The 16,790-nt window shown below is 39.0% G+C and overlaps 1 protein-coding gene across 3 annotated transcripts in view; it reads right to left on the reverse strand.

The window, feature by feature from the left end:
- The window catches only part of CNTNAP4 (contactin associated protein family member 4), a 369,359-nt gene that overhangs the window by 38,044 nt on the left and 314,525 nt on the right, over positions 1–16,790 (reverse strand). For all 3 annotated transcript variants that reach the window (XM_074404960.1, XM_074404947.1, XM_074404931.1), the window contains one exon: positions 14,052–15,970. The gene's annotated coding sequence lies outside the window, so the exon portion shown is untranslated. The remainder of the gene's footprint in view (positions 1–14,051; positions 15,971–16,790) is intronic.

Here is a 16,790-nt window from a genome sequence, read left to right on the forward strand (position 1 = left end):
TATTTATTTTTCTTTCTTTCTTTTTTCCTTTTTTTTTGAGATGGAGTCTCACTCTATGGCCCAGGTTGAAATGCAATGGCCTGATATCAGTTCACTGCAACCTCCACCTCCCAGTTTCAAGCAATTCTCCTGTCTCAGCCTCCTTAGTAGCTGGGATTACAGGCACCTGCCACCGTGCTTGACTAATTTTTTGTATCTTTAGTAAAGACCACATTTCACAATGTTAGCCAGGCTGGTCTAGAACTCCTAATCGCATGATCTGCCCAAAACATGCTGGGATTACAGGCATGAGTCACTGCACCCAGCTGCCTTTGTTTCCTTGAAGACAATTAATACCAGTAAGAAAAGTATACAAAGCAATTTAACACTATATGAGTGAAATAATATGTTCTCAGAGATTAGATGTCTATGTTTTCTACATAGTTCCTACATAATTAGAGTAAAATACTTAATCCACATGATGCCTGATATTGTTTATGACTCTGATATTTACACTCTTCCCTCTTTTATTGTTCAACTAACTTCTAATCAGTTCGTGGTTCAATATTTGCCATACTTCAATAATGACTGGAATGATTTGGGATAATTTAGTTAATGGAAATACCTTAGCCATCACCTAAAAGAAGGATGCTTTGAAGCCTTACTGATACTTTAATTCACATACACTTTTATTGGTGTTTTACATGTGCTGGTTATTTTATCTCCATGCATTTCTTCTGTTCTCTGTAGCAAACTTTTTGAATTGTGAAGAGTGACACTTCTATATTGGTTTGATAAACATAACTTCTACATTTTTATCAAGTTTTGTTATTGTTTTCCTGAGTTAAAAAACAAAACCTTCTGGTAGATTCATCTACAATGTATGTTGTTAACCATGTTGAGGCAACAAGCCCCTTTGACAGCCTGGTGCAGTTCCACTAACCTTCACCAAACTGATTATACTATCTTAGAATAATACCGGTATACAAATATTAAAATATTTTTAATTATGTAATACTATATGTTTATTATATTAAATAACAAGCTCTAGTGGTAGGGTAATAACAGCTGTAATATCTAGAGATAGATATTAACTAGATTTTGAAATATCTGCAACTATTAGGTGACACAAAAATACTTAATTTTTATAAATGAAAATAAATCACAAGATTATTGGATGTTTTTCCAATTTGTATGTAAACTCCAGAAGGTTGGAACCTTGTCAACTGAGCACCAGGTTGGGAGAGTATAGATGCAGATACTGAAAATAGCATAAATCTCCTCTGAGGAGGAGCCCATGAATCCCTGAAGTCTCTCATGTGCCTTTTGAGGAAACGGCCCTTTTGTAAGGCACTAGTCTGTCTCTCCCATGACTTGAAGAGACTTGACTTGCTGAACAAGTCTACAATATTTCTAGCTACTCTGCTCCTTCACACCATGAACAATTTGATATTTGCCTTCTTTCTTTTTTAAAAAATTTCTTCCTGGCCAGGCACAGTGGCTCACGCCTTTAATCCCAGCACTTTGAGAGGCTGAGGCAGGTGGATCACTTGAGACCAGGAGTTTGAGACCAGCCTGCCAACATGGTGAAATGCTGTGTCTACTAAAAATACAAAGCTGAGCTTCTTCCAAAGTTTTCTTTATGCTTGCTATGAATACAAGTTGAACCTCAGCTCTGCTGGTGATAATTTTGTCCATGAGAAGTTCAATTCTTCAAATTAAAACAAAATAAATCTTCAGGCCCCATTCTCTAGGATGCTTTGCTAACCTTAATTGTGTTTTGCTTTGAAAAAAAAAGGATATCTAGAGAACAGATCCAAGATGGCCAAATAGGAACAGTTCTGGAGTGCAGTTCCCAGTGAGAATGCAGAGGGTGAGTGATCACTGCAATTTCAAATGAGTTTTTACTGCCCACAGACCAGGAGATTCCCAGGCAGAAAAGAGCCACAGGTCTCCAGCATGGCTGTTTCAGCCGGCGCAGCCGGTCCCCACACAAAAACTCACACAAATCTGGTAGCCATTTCAAATGGTCCCTGGAATGCCTGGGAGACAGAGTCATACCGATTTAACTGAAAAAAAATGGGGCTGAAACAGGCAGCCAGACGATCTGGCTCAGCAGGTCCCATTCCCACAAAGACCAGCAATCTGAAACACTCTGGAATGAGAGTTTCACAGCAAGCATAGCTGGACTCGGGATGGTCCAGCTCTGTGGGGGGAAGGGTGTCTGCCATTATCGAGGCAGTCCACCACTACCGAGGCAGTCAGTCATTGCAGAAGCTCTCTGCCATTACTGAACCAGTCCGCCATTACTGAGGCACACCACCATTCCCGAGACAGTTCTAACTATATCTCTATAAACAAACCACAAGGAAGCTCACACAGCAGCTGGGCAGAGGCCACAGCAGCTCAGCAACACCTCTGCTGGCAGACTGTGACTAGGATACCTCCTCACTGGGCAGGGCATCTCTGAAAAAAGGTACCAAGATGTCAGGAACTTATAAATAAAGCCCCACTTTCCCAGGACCGAGCACTGGGAAAAAAAAAGGTGATTATGAGTTCAGCTGCAGCAGACTTAAATGTACCTGCCCAGCAGCTCTGAACAGAACAACAGAGCTCACAGCTCAGCACTTGAGCTCCAATAAGGGGCAGACTGTCTCCTTAAGGAGCTCCCCAACCCCTGTATATCCAGAGACACCTCATAAAGGAGAGCTCAGGATGACATCTGGCAGGTATCATTCTGGGACAAAGATAACAGAAGAAGAAACTGGCAGCAACCCTTACTGTTCTGCAGCTGCCACAGGTGATTCCCAGGCAAGCAGGGTCTGGAGTGGACCTCCAGCAGTCCTACACCAGAGGGGCCTGACTGTTAGATGGAAAACTAAAAAACAAAAAGAAATAGCTTCATCATAAACAAAAAGGACATCCACTCAGAGACCACATCTGAAAGTCACCAACCACAAAGATGCAAAGAAACCAGAACAAAAAGATGAAAATACCCCAAACCAGAATGCTTCTCCTCCTCCAAGGGATCACAATTTCTCACCAGCAAGGGAACAAGCCTGGATGGAGAATGAGTCTGAAAGACTGACAGAAACTGGCTTCAGAAGGTGGGTAATAACAAACTTCTCTGAACTAAAAGATCATGTCCTAACCCAATGCAACTTGAAAAAATATTCGACGAAATGCCAACGAGAAAAAACAGCTTAGAGACAAATATACATGAATTGATGGAGCTGAAAAAAACACAATAACTTCACAAAGCATATCCAAGTTTTAAAAGCCAAATCAACCAAGCAGAAGAAGGTATATCAGAGATTGAAGATCAACTCAATAAAATAAAATGAGAAGGCAAGATTAGAGAAAAAAGAGTAAAAAGCAATGAACAGAGCCTCCAAGAAATATGGGATTATGTGAAAAGACCTAATCTATGTTTGATAGATGTACCTGAATGTGATGGAGAGAATGAATCCAAGCTGGAAAACACTCTTCAGGACACTATGCAGGAGAACTTCCCCAACCTATCAAGACAGGCCAACATTCAAGTACAGGAAATACAGAGAACATGACAAAGATAATCCTCAAGAAAAGCAAACCCCAAGTACATAATCCTCAGATTCACCAGGGTTTAAATGAAGGAAAAAATGCTAAGGAAAGCCAGAGAGAAAAGTTGGGTTACCCACAAAGGGAACCCCTCAGACTCACAGCAGTTCTCTCAGCAGAAACCCTACAAGCCAGAAGAGAGTGGGGGCCAATATTCAACATCCTTAAAAAAATTAGTGTTGGGAAAACTGGCTAGTACAGAAAGCAGAAACTGAACCCCTTCCTGACACCTTACACTAAAATTAACTACAGATGGTTTAATGACTTAAACCTAAGACCTAACACCATAAAAACCCTAAAAGAAAATCTAGGTAAAACTATTCAGGACATAGGCATAAGCAAGTACTTCATGACTAAAACACCAAAAGCAATGGCAACAAAAGCCAAAATAGACAAATGGGACTTAATTAAACTCCAGAGCTTCTGCACAGCAAAAGAAACAATCATTAGAGTGAATTGGCAACCAACAGAACGGGAAAAAATTTTTGCAATCTACCCATGTGACAAAGGGCTAATATCCAGAATCTATAAAGAACTAAAACAGATTTACAAAAAAGAGAAAAAAAAACCCATTCAAAAGTGGGTGAAGGATATGAACAGACACTTTTCAAAAGACATACATGAGGCCAACAAACATGAAAAAATGATCATCATCACTGGTCATTAGAGAAATGCAAATCAAAATCACATCGAGATACCATCTCACACCAGTTAGAATGGCAATCATTAAAAAATTTGGAGACAACAGATGCTGGAGAGGATGTGGAGAAATAGGAACACTTTTACACTGTTGGTGGGAGTGCAAAATAGTTAAATCATTGTGGAAGACAGTGTGGCGATTCCTCAAGGACCTAGAAGTAGAAATTCCATTTGACCCAGCAGTCCCATTACTGGGTATATATCCAAAGGATTGTAAATCGTTCTATTATAAAGACACATACACACGTATGTTCACTGTGGCACTGTTTATAATAGCAAAGACCTGGAACCAACACAAATGCCCATCAACAATAAACTAGACAAGGAAAATGTGGCACATATACCCCATGGAATACTATGCAGCCATAAAAAACGATGAGTCTAAAAAAAAAAAAAAAGATGAGTCTGTGTCCTTTGTGGGGACATGGATGAATCTAGAAACTGTCATTCTCAGCAAACTCACAAGAATGGAAAATCAAACACCACATGTTCTCACTCATAGGTGGTTGTTAAACAATGAGAACACATGAACACACGGAGGGGAGCATCACACACTGGGGTCTGTTGTGGGGACTAGGGGAGGGTTAGCAGAGGGTTGGGGAGGTCGGGGAGGATAACATGAGGATAAATGCCAGATACAGGTGACAGGGATGGAGGCAGCAAACCACACTGCCATGTATGTACCTATGCAACAATCCTGCCTGTTCTGCACATGCACCCTAGAACCTAAAGTGCAGTAATATATATATTTTAAAAACAACAACAAACAAACAAAAAGATACCCCAATTTCTATTGATGGAAATCACAAGCGCTATTAATATGACTATGGTTAGTTGCTGATAAACGTAACTAAATGGAAAGCTACATTTTCATTATTAAATCCAGATTTTAAAATAAAGTTGCTACCTGATTTTCAGTGAGACGAAGTAATTAACATTTTGTTTAGTATTGTAAATAGCTGTGATTTCAATTACCTCACCTATAATCCAGTTTGCTTGTCATTATTATCATAAATATATTTTGAGTTTACTAAAACATTTCCTGAAATTAAGTATCATTCAATGTAGCTTTGAATTCTAGTATTGCACTGAAATTTCCAAAGAACCAAAGGCATTCAATTTCATCTCTTAACATCTGTATGCCTATGTTCTGCAGAAGAGCTGCTACCATTCAAAAAATCTCCAATTTTCAACTGGTAAGTCTTTAGGAAGAGTAGGTGTAACACAATTCTGCTTTGTGCAAATTATAGTAAACATGGAAATCAGAGAACAGATAATCCCCATTCATTAAAAAGTAATATAGATACCATGTTCCTAACACACATTAACATTTTGTGCAAACACAAAATTGTAAGTGTATGTAATATTATCATGTAAGATTTTAATAAATGCAATTCACACATGAAGTGCTATTTGACTTTTAAAATAAACATTATCTTTACAGTCTCAATTTCTTAGTTTTCCTAGTGTTGGTCCCTAATTTCCTCATATCATAAAAATAATTTAATTTATATTTCAAAATCTCCATCCAACCAGCTACTATGCCACTGTTACTCAGCCTTTGCATCATTAGGACATATTTCATTTGAACATACATCCATCAAATTAGCTCTATATGTCAACTCAAGGAGTCTCATGGACAAGAGATTCTATAAAACCAGTGCTGACTAGGTGGTTTCACAGCTCTTGTTTTTATGTGAAACTGAAAAGTTAATTTAAATGCATACTGGGGAAGCTTGGTTTTATTGAATACGTGGGATCTTTGGTACATACTATTTTAGCCTAACATCTGCTATGTTTGGATGTGTGTATGGGTGAGCATTGTGCACACAGGTTTACCTTAGCTCAGCAGTGTTTATCGAAGTCCAACAGATTACAGGCAGCAGAAAGAAGTCCCCAGGATAAATGCAGACGGGATTTGCGAGAATGAGATCCAGATGCAGGATGGGTACCAGAGGTTCCAATAGCCTCAAAACTTTACTTAAGCCTTGTACTTAGCATTAGTTACCACCTTTAGTTTCCTTGCTATATTTTAGCTTCAGCACCAACAAGCTTTCCTCTGGTTAAAGGATGAAATCTTGAACGTTCCAATGATTCTTAAGGTAATTTATTTCAAACCCCCCAGTTTGGCTGTTGGACCGACGATATTCAAAAGTTGAGTTTATTAAACTTTTCTTTTTCCCTTCAGAACAGAGCTGATAGTTATGTTCCAACCACATGATCGTGGTAAAAGAACACTGACTACTAGGTATTTGGAAATAAAAATAACTGCATCTCACAGGAGGAAAGAACGAACTCTGGAAACAACCTACCACTGTAGCAAGTGAAAGAAACACAAACAGAATAGACTTCAGGGATGAGAGCGTCATATTGGAAGGAAGACGTGGCTTCAGGTTTCAGTCAAGTAGGACTCTGTGGAGTTTTCAAGGGAAAAATCACATGAAGCATATCAACTCCTTTGACACTAATTCATACTCCTCCTGCATTGCCTTTCCTCTGGAATCTTGACTTTTCACCCTAAATTGTCAGTATGGATACTTCTTCCATCTGTAGATTCTGGACATAAACCAGTTCCTGGCTAATCACAGTTTAATTGCTATAAGTGTAATTTTAAAAATAGAATCATTCCATTTCTTTAAGTATTTTATGTTTTTAAATATTTTTATTTTCAAACAACTCATTTTTTATCAGACAATTTTGCAGCTTAGTCACAAATGTCCATAAAGAGAAAAACAAAAAGTACCCCCAGGCTCAAACTTCCTACTTCTTCCTCTCTGTCTCTTTCTGGCCCTCCTTCCTGGGTGATACATCCAGGATCATTGATAAGATCAAATATCATCTTTTGATTCATGACTTCAAATATTATATTCAGTCCAAAGCTTTTTCTGATCTCCAGATTCATGTATCTTCAAACTCACTCTGATATCTGCAACCAGCATCTCAAACTCAGGCTTTACATGTCCAAAGGGCACAGAAGAAACCTGAATTAAAAATCATCACTTCGTTGATTCTTAGTCTTTTACTGTTACACAAGCGACTGTTTTTCATGCTTCTAGCAATACTATATGCAATCACACACACACACACACACACACACACACACACACACACACACACTGTGGTAGGCAGCTTCTAAGATGGTCCAAATGACTCCATCTTCTGTATGCAAAGCCCTTGGTAATCCCTTGCTAATCCACACTCTTTGGCTATCTTGCTTCACACAAACAGAATAGATCCACTCTGAGTGGATCCCACCTCTATGATTAGGTTACCAAAGACTGCAGCTTGGGTTTGGCTAGCTGATTCTCCCCGTTACTGGCCTTGATGAAGCAAAACAAAAGTTAAGTGATAAGGAACTGAAGGCAGTCTACAGCCAAGAGACAGGGAGGACCTGGGACCCTTAGCCAAACAACCCTTGAGGAGACGAATTCCACCAAGTATGGAAGTGATCCTGGAAGCAGATCCTTCTCCAGTTAAAACTTAGTTGAACCCCCAGCTCTGGCTGGCACTTAGACTCTAGGCTTCTAAGAGGCCCTGAAGCAGAAAATCTGTGCCCATATTTCCAACCCACAAAAATAAGGAGATAACAACTGTTTGCTGTTTTAAGCTGCTAATTGGGAAGATTTACTATGCAGCAATAAATAAGCCACATACATTTGTACTTTAAAAAAATGATATTCTATACACTCTTCTATATGTGTACAAATACACACAAAATATGTGTTAACTCTCAGTTTACGTTATCCGTAAGACTTCCCATCAACAATGGAGAAATAAAAGATAAGAAATTGAGAATGTAGGATGGATTTCTTTCGTGTAAATCTATTTCAGGATGCACAGAAATTTATCTCTTCCATAACTGCACATTAACAGGCAGTAGATTCAAAAATATCAATTTAAAGCAAGTCTTTCTATTAAAAAATAATTTGGCCTATGGACAAAACAGGTACAATTAACTTCCTAGCTAAAACTGAAATGAAGTTATAGAATTCCACCATTGATCACAACCTCCTTTCAAACAGGATCTAGAATGTTGTAATTATCCTGAGACTACAAGTTTCAAACAGCTCTACTGCCAATATCAGCAATTGTGGTGATAGATGGCTTCAGATTCTAAAGAGATTGAATGCATCAATATTTCTTTTCTCTGAGTCTGCTCTATTTCTGATAGTGTCATACTTTCCTTCTCAACATCTTAATTTAGTTATCAACCCTACTGTCTTCAGAGATTTTCATTAACAGTGTCATTATTATAAGGTAATTATTTGCACGCTATCAATATCTACATAATTCGTGGTGATACTCTTTTCTTAAGCTTACCTCTGTTTTGTTTATGTCTACGTTCCTAAAGTCATTCTACAGAAGTAGATATATGTGGCTTTCGTAAATCACAGTGATTTCTCCAAAATGACAGTTAGATTAGCAGAGGAGGAATTTCTTTAAGAGAATAGGCAACTATTTATAATACCAAAGACATGGAGTCGAGTGCCCATCAATGGTAGACTAGATAAGGAAAATGTGGTACGTACACACCTTGGAATACTATGTAGCTATAAAATGAATAAAATCATGTCCTTTGCAGCTACATGGATGCAGCTGGAGGCCGTTATCCTAAGAGCCTTAATGTGGGAACAGAAAAACAAATACTACATGTTCCAAATTATAAGTGGGAGCTAAGCATTTAGTGCTCATAGACACGAGGATGGCAACAATAGAAACTGGTGACTCCCGAGGGTGAAGGACAAGGTCTGAAAAACTAAATATTGGGTGCTACGTTCATTACATAAGTGAGAGAATCAATTGTACCTCAAACCTCAGCATCACATCATATACACAATAACAATCCTCCATATGTACCTGCTGAATCTAAAATAAAAGTTGAAAATATTTTAAAGAGTGAGAGAGAGAACAGGTAACTAAAACTGAAAAGCAGTGACATGCCTAAGGACCCATTTTAAGTGATGGTGCTCTAGCCACTTTCTAGTTCTTCCTGAGTCACTGCCATTAGGATACCACATTGTCCTTTATCTTGGCATGTGGCAGGAGGAGTGGCAGAAAATACTAGTACAAATAATTACAGCCATCAAGGACATTTGCAAGTTGCTGGAATTTGATGAGGGCAGCGCTAAAATCCAAGTGACTGAGCAAAAGACTTAAAAAGCTACTGAGTAACACATCTTGAAATCTCCTTATCTTTCATTTCATTTGTGATCTTAAGGGTAGTACTGAGTTTCATTTACAGAAAAGAAATGAATATGTTTACTCTTAAATTTTTACATTTCAAGTCTTGAGGACACCTCTGTCAGACACACCCTTAAATGTGGTTGCTGTTTGTTTCTTGGTTATTGTACGTGGTTTCATCTCCCTTGTTTCCACGATAGTAACTGCTAGCACACTGAAATCCTAGTTACATATTACATGCAGTAATTAGGAGATGCTAGGCTAGAGAGTTTTTAGCTCTACCATTGTTGTCTTGGATTAGACCATGAATGCCAGACCATCTGTCAGGAAAGTGCTGCCAAGAGTGGATATTTATCTGGCTTCTCTGTCAATTTAAGAGGACTTAGCAAGTTGGCCAGCTGCCAGCAGCTACAGAACCAACCTTCGGAGAGATAACTGCCGAGGAAATGATTGAAATTGTACAATTTTAATCTCCCTTTTCATTTACCCAATTTTTCCACATCTGCACGTAATGAAAGGAAAACTGACTCAACCCCCTGTGTACCCCCATGCTCACTTGCGATGATTCTTTCTCTTCCTGTCCATCACTTTCTTTCTGTCAAAATCTCATCCATCCTTCAGGGTCCAGCTGAAATTACAGCCACAGGTAGAATCAAAATATTACTTCTATCTTTTGTATTCTTCTTTGCTGTTGGCTTAACACATTTATTAAGCATCCATTACACATTATGCTGTTGTTGCCAGATAACCTAATAGATTGTACATAGCTCCCTAGCCAGGAATGCAAAAGTCTGTGTAACTCATTAATCTTCTATTGAGTGTCTAAGTAATTATTGCAAAAAAATGGAATGAAGAGGCAAATCTCTAACCAAATTAAGGAGTGGTGGAAATGGTCATGAGAAGTATTTATTAAGTTTTCCCATGGGGTCAAACATTGAAGATGTAATGACGAGTCAAAAAAGGAGACAAAAATTCAACACAGGACACAGACGACTCCCATTCCAGTATAACAGACATATATACAATGAGCAACAGGGGAGTGAAACTTCCAGAAAAATGATTTGAACTAAGATGCATATATGTATTTGAGACAGAGTGTCACTCTATCACTCAGGCTGGAGTGCAGTGGCATGATCTCAGATCACTGCAACCTCTGCCTCCAGGTTCAAGTGATTCTCCTGCCTCAGCCTCCTGTGTAGCTGAGATTACAGGTGCATGCCACCACGTACAGCTAATTTTTGTATTTTTAGTAGAGATGGGGTTTCACCATGTTGGCCAGGCTGGCCTTGAACTCCAAGCCTCAAGGGATCTGCCCACCTTGGTCTCCCAAAGTGCTGAGATTAGAAGTGTGAGCCACTGCGCCAGGCCAAAATGCATATATTTAATAATGGAATTACCTAATGTTTTGTCAATTATGAACACAAATTTTAAAATGTGATACATATACACCATGGAATACTATGCAGCCATAAAAAGGATGAGCTTGTGTACTTTGTAGGGACATGGATGAATACAGAAAACATCATTCTCAGCAAACTGACACAAGAACAGAAAATCAAACACCACATGTTCTCACTTATAGGTGGGTGTTGAACAATGAAAACACATGGACACAGGGAGAGGAGCATCACACACTGGGATCTGTTGTGGGGTGGGGGCAGGGGAGGAACAGCAGGTGGTGAGGAGGTTGCAGAGGGGTAACATGGGGAGAAATGCAAGATATAGGTGGTCGGGGGTTGGAGGCAGCAAACCACTTTGCCATGTATGTACCTATGCAACAACCCCATATGATCTGCACATGTACCCCAGAACCTAAAGTACAATAAAAAATAGTACATAAATAAATTTAGATAGAAGCGTCACAATATGTTCCTATTTTAATTTCTCCTAATGTGCAGAGAATGAGTTATAGTTATTTTATGTGTTTCTTTTTCCATTGAAAAATTCTTAGTTGCAATACACAGCTATAAGTTTGGCAGAATGTTTTGGCATAAAGAAAAAGTTCTGAAAAAAAACGAAGACCAGAGACATAAGATTTTGTTCATTATCAAAGAAGAATAGCTTTCCAAGTGTCACTGAACATAATTATTTGAAATGAAAACCTGAAGCTTCTCTCTGGGGTTAGGTTATTGGCTTTAAAGAAGAGAAAGGTAGGAGGTAGATCAATCACTAGAGGTCAGGGGTTGTGAGAAATTGTGATGGCAGTACTGAGTCGAGCTGACTTTCAGGCCTAGTACTTACAGCAGGCGTCCCCAAACTTTTTACACAGGGGGCCAGTTCACTGTCCCTCAGAACGTTGGAGGGCCACCACATACTGTGCTCCTCTCACTGACCACCAATGAAAGAGGTGCCCCTTCCTGAAGTGCGGCGGGGTGGCCAGATAAATGGCCTTAGTTTGGGGACGCCTGACTTAGAGCGATGCTGGTGTTGTCAGCCTTGCCTGTAGTCTAGAGGGTTCTTTAGAGTATGATGGATATGACTAGCAAGAACATAGATGCCATGGGCATATAATGAAGGAAGTCCTCTTAGAACATGAGCTCTGTGTTAGTCTGTTCCTGCACTGCTATAAAGAAATACCTGAGACTGGGTAATTTATAAAGAAAAGAGGTTTAATTGGCTCATGGTTCTGCAGGCTGTGCTGAAAGTATGGTGGCTTCTGCTTCTGGGGTGGCCTCAGGAAACTTACAATCATGGTGGAAGCACAAGAGGAAGCGGGCATGAATTACATGGCAGGTGCAGGAAGATGAGGAGGGGAAGGTGTCGGACACTTTTAAACAACCAGCTCTCACAAGAACTCGGTATCACAATAACAGCACCAAGGGAGTATGGTGTTAAACCGTAAGAAACCATCCCCATGATCCAATTACCTCCCACTAGTCCCCACCGCCAGCAGTGGGGATTATGTTTCAGCATGAGATTTGAGTGGTGGACACAAATCCAAATCATTATTAGGCTGTCATACTTGCATGACGATGTAATCTCCCGGGAAGTTCAAAATACGGGTCCTTCCCCAAGGATTCTAATTTTATTGGTCTAGAGTATAGCCAAGGTTTGGAGATTCTTTATTTTTTTTTTTTTTTTTTTGTGCCAATAGGAAAAAGCTACCCGGGACTGGGGATTCTTAAAAGACCTCAAAAAACTTGGGAACCACTGGTACAGAAGATAGGGTGATTCAGGACATAATATTAGGGTAAGTCGATCCCCCTAAGTCCTGAAAACAGATACAGAGTAACTCCAAGACATCCAACTACATAGAAAAGTAAGACATGTAAATACATAATTGGTAAAGAAGCATTGGAGGACTTTTCAGGAACAAAGTGTCAAAATACCATAAAGAGTGATAAGCAATCACAGAGCAAATGCAGACGTTGTTCAAGATCCTGTGTCCAGGGCTTGAGGACCAGAATCAGAGATACCAAGAAAGGTACAAAGAGATGAGAAATGGCAATTTTGAAGACGCTTTAGTAGAACAGCACCAGGAACTCATCCCCACACCCTCATTGGTGCTAACACAAGGTCATTTTTTAAATTAGATTTGAGAATATAAATGATGATACCCATATATCATCTATCACCTATTACTAAGGTCATTTAGTATTTCTTAGCTACTTGTTAGCTTGTGAAGTCCTAAGTTAAATAATTATTTTATATACACTAAGCCAGATGTACTTGAATTTATATATTACCAACATTCTGAAGGTCATGGGGTGAGGGGAGAAGGGGTGTATTCGTCCATTCTCACACTGCTGTCAAGAACTGCCTGAGACTGGGTAATTTACGAAGAGAAGAGGTTTAATTGACTCATAGTTCCACAGGCTGTGTAGAAAGCATGGCTAGGAGTCCACAGGGAACTTAAAATCATGGTAGAAGGGGAAGCAGGCACATCTTACCAAGGCAGGGCAAGAGAGAGAGAGCTGTGTAAGGGAGAAGTACGGCACACTTCACATTTTACATCAGATCTCATGCGAACTCACTGCCGTTAAGAACTGCAAGGGGAACATCCACCCCCATGATCCAATCACCTCCCACCAAGCCCATCCTCACATATTTGACATGAGATATGGGAACGCATGCAGATCAAAATCCCATCGGGGAAAACCCCATTCAGTGACTATCACACTTGCCATACCTAGATGGGAAGTATCACACAAATGCAGGGACTTTACCAACCACAGTTTTGGACCACAGGGACAAAGGTCACTTTATGTTAAGACACTGTTTTATTGGATTCATCCTCGAGAAATAAGTTCTTTAGAAATCTGCATTAATACCTATATAGTTTTCACATAGTATATAAAAAAAGCAAAGTTTCGTAAACAGGCCTGCTATCAATCAACGTGAACTTATGCCTACAGCTGAGGGAAGTTTGAGCTCTAACATTGAAACTCGGGTTTCGTTTTAACAGAAAACGTTTAAACTTTTTTTTTTAAACAACAACAAAAAAATAGATGTTTAAGTGTTACCAAATAACAAGACTTTTCACCTGCTTAAAATATAATGTGAAATTTGCAAATGAAACTTACAGTATGTATCTCTAAAGCAGAAGAAATATATGACAAAAGCAAACGAATAAAAATATGGTAGAAACTTACCATTATGTAAAACGATGCAGGCCCACTCCCGAAGTTTTTGCACGCGGGGATTTCTAAAATCCAAACATCTCAAGGATTTTTTTTTTTTAGTCCTTCAAATATTTTAACACATTTAACTTAAAAATTTTCCCTTCCAGTCTACCTTATCAACTCTACCTCCAAGCAACTGCTTCTCTGCTAAGCAGCATCAGCTGGATTTCAAGACTGCCTGATTTCAGTAACTGGATGTTAATTAGCGACTGTTCTCCCTCATACAAAGTCTCACGAGAAAAACAGTAGTCTTAGTCTCCTGTTAGAATAAAAACTTTAAATTTAGCAGAGTGCATTTGAGCAAAAAAGGATTCATGAATTAGGGAGTACCTAAGAACCGGGAGAAGTTCACAGAGCTCCACCCAGCAAAGTGGGCAGGCAACATCTGCAGACAGAAAACACTTACTCACTGCCTGCAAAACACGTGAGTTGGAGCTGGGCGTCTCCCTTATATAGACACGCTCTAATTAGTTGGCTGACTGTGATTGGCTGAAGCTGGGGCTGTGATTGTTGTGATTGGCTGACACTCAGTGATTCGTTACAATGATATACTCTTGTTAGGCTGTGGTTTGTTTACATATCAGGTTAGGTTCCCCTTCGTGAGACACAGGGAGCTTTCGACCAAATTTAATTTAACATTCACAAAAGCTTTATTTCAGTAAAGGTCTCTATATGTCCAAATAGTAATGACATAATCCTCTGATTTGCCTTTGTGTTCTCTCTTCAACTGGTTGTTCAAATTGTAGTTGCTCACGGATGTGTATGCACTCAATTGAAAATATCTTTATTCAAAATGTGGTCCACCAACCAGCAGCATCTGCATCCTTGAAAGTTTTTAGAAAACGCAGACACTCAGGGCCAAACCTAGACAGTCTAAATCAGAAATGGCTTCAACAAGATCCCCAGTGATCTGTGTGTACATTAAAATGGACAATTACAGCTATCGATAAAAACTTGCCCTTTAAATTCCTTGGGACATTTACCATTTCATATATTTAAAGCTTTTGTTTTCACGTTTTGAATCATAATTTCACAAATGGTGATTTTTGGGAAAAGTTTGTGGTAGGAAAAGCAAACAAATGAATAAATTATTTCCTAGCTGTTCTATTTCTATCTTATCATTGAGTTGTCTCATACCCCCTGATAGCTTTTATAATTCTTATGCAAATTGCTTCCCTGTTTGCCTGTCACTCTTGCCTCTCTCGATATCCAGTTTCAGATTTAAAACATGTTTATTGGATACTTTCATCATGATAGGCCATAACAATTAAAAAAGAAAAAAACTGGTCTAAATTTTGTTTTCGGTACCCGTTAACCATCCCTGCCTCCACCCCAGCCCTCTTTTGCCTTTAAGATGCCTTAGTTTCCCTCTTAAAAATAGTTAATAATAAGAATAATAATGGCAACAAAAGAGACTTCCATGTGATTCTGATGATCAGACTGGTTTGAAAACTTTAGATCTAAGAGCAAAATAACTATTGCTTCTTTCCTTGAAAGAGGCATCCAACCTTTTAAAATAAGATATCATCAGCCCAGTCTATATCTACATTACATCTCAATCAATTCCTTTCTATTCTCAGCATTCTATTTCAAATTTTAAAATGGGAGTCTGGCCAGGAGCTGTGGCTCATGCCTGTAATCCCAGCACTTTGAGAAGCCAAGGCAGGCAGATCACCTGAGGTCAGGGGTTCCAAAGTAGCCTGGTCAACACAGTGAAACCCTGCCTCTAATAAAAATGCAACCATTACCAGGTGTGGAAGCAGGCGCTTGTAGTCCCAGCTACTTGGGAGACTGAGGCAAGAGAATCACTCGAATCCAAGAGGCAGAGGTTGCAGTGAGCCAAGATCGTGCCACTGCACTCCAGCCTGGGCAACAGAGTTAGACTCTTTCTGAAAAAAAAAAAAAAAAAAAAAAAAAAAATTGAGCGGGGGGCTCTATTCAGGGGAGAAGGGCTACCTTCTATCAGCAGTAAAACAAGTATATAGGTTTATTACTCAATTATAAGTCAGAAGCCCTAGAAATTCTAATGTGTATTATTGGGAATTCCAGTTTTCCAAATTGCTTTTGAAGAAATAATTAGAACTTGGGTCTTAACATATTAATTGCAGCAAAAAATAAATATTTTGTTTCTACACAACTTTGAAAACATGTTCGTATCCCTAGGTAAAAAGCTTTGCTTGCATCCACATTATTGCTACTTTTGTTTAGTTCTCAGAGACTAGAGAAAACTGATACATTTTACAGCTCAAAAGATATTCAACTGGAATGAACATCAGGCTACTTGGCACACTAGGCATTCACTCATGAACTTCAAAGGCATTACATTATGCTTGAAGTGAAAGCTGAATGCTACATTATCTCTTGTATTCAAGTTTGAAAATAAATAGAAACAGGAGAATGAGAAAATGGTGTGCAAAAAAAAAATCACTTCAATCATAAAAAAATATGAACCCATGGTGTCTATTCACATCAAAAGCCCAGAATGAAAGAGTTCAGTCAGTTACATTTAGAAAAATTAAGTTGAAAAATTGCCATTGACAGAAAAAAAAGTAAGTGTTCGTATTTTAGCTTTTTCTTAGATGGTGTGATAGTGCTGTGGGGTGTCTGTACAGTTTGAAAACACACAGTTAAAATTTATTCCTTTTCCTGAGATCAATACTGAGATGACTTCCTTGTCAATAAATGCAACACTGAATCAGATGAGGTCAA

Source organism: Saimiri boliviensis, chromosome 1 (genome assembly GCF_048565385.1).
Source record: "Saimiri boliviensis isolate mSaiBol1 chromosome 1, mSaiBol1.pri, whole genome shotgun sequence".
In the NCBI taxonomy this organism is placed as follows: Eukaryota; Metazoa; Chordata; class Mammalia; order Primates; family Cebidae; genus Saimiri; species Saimiri boliviensis.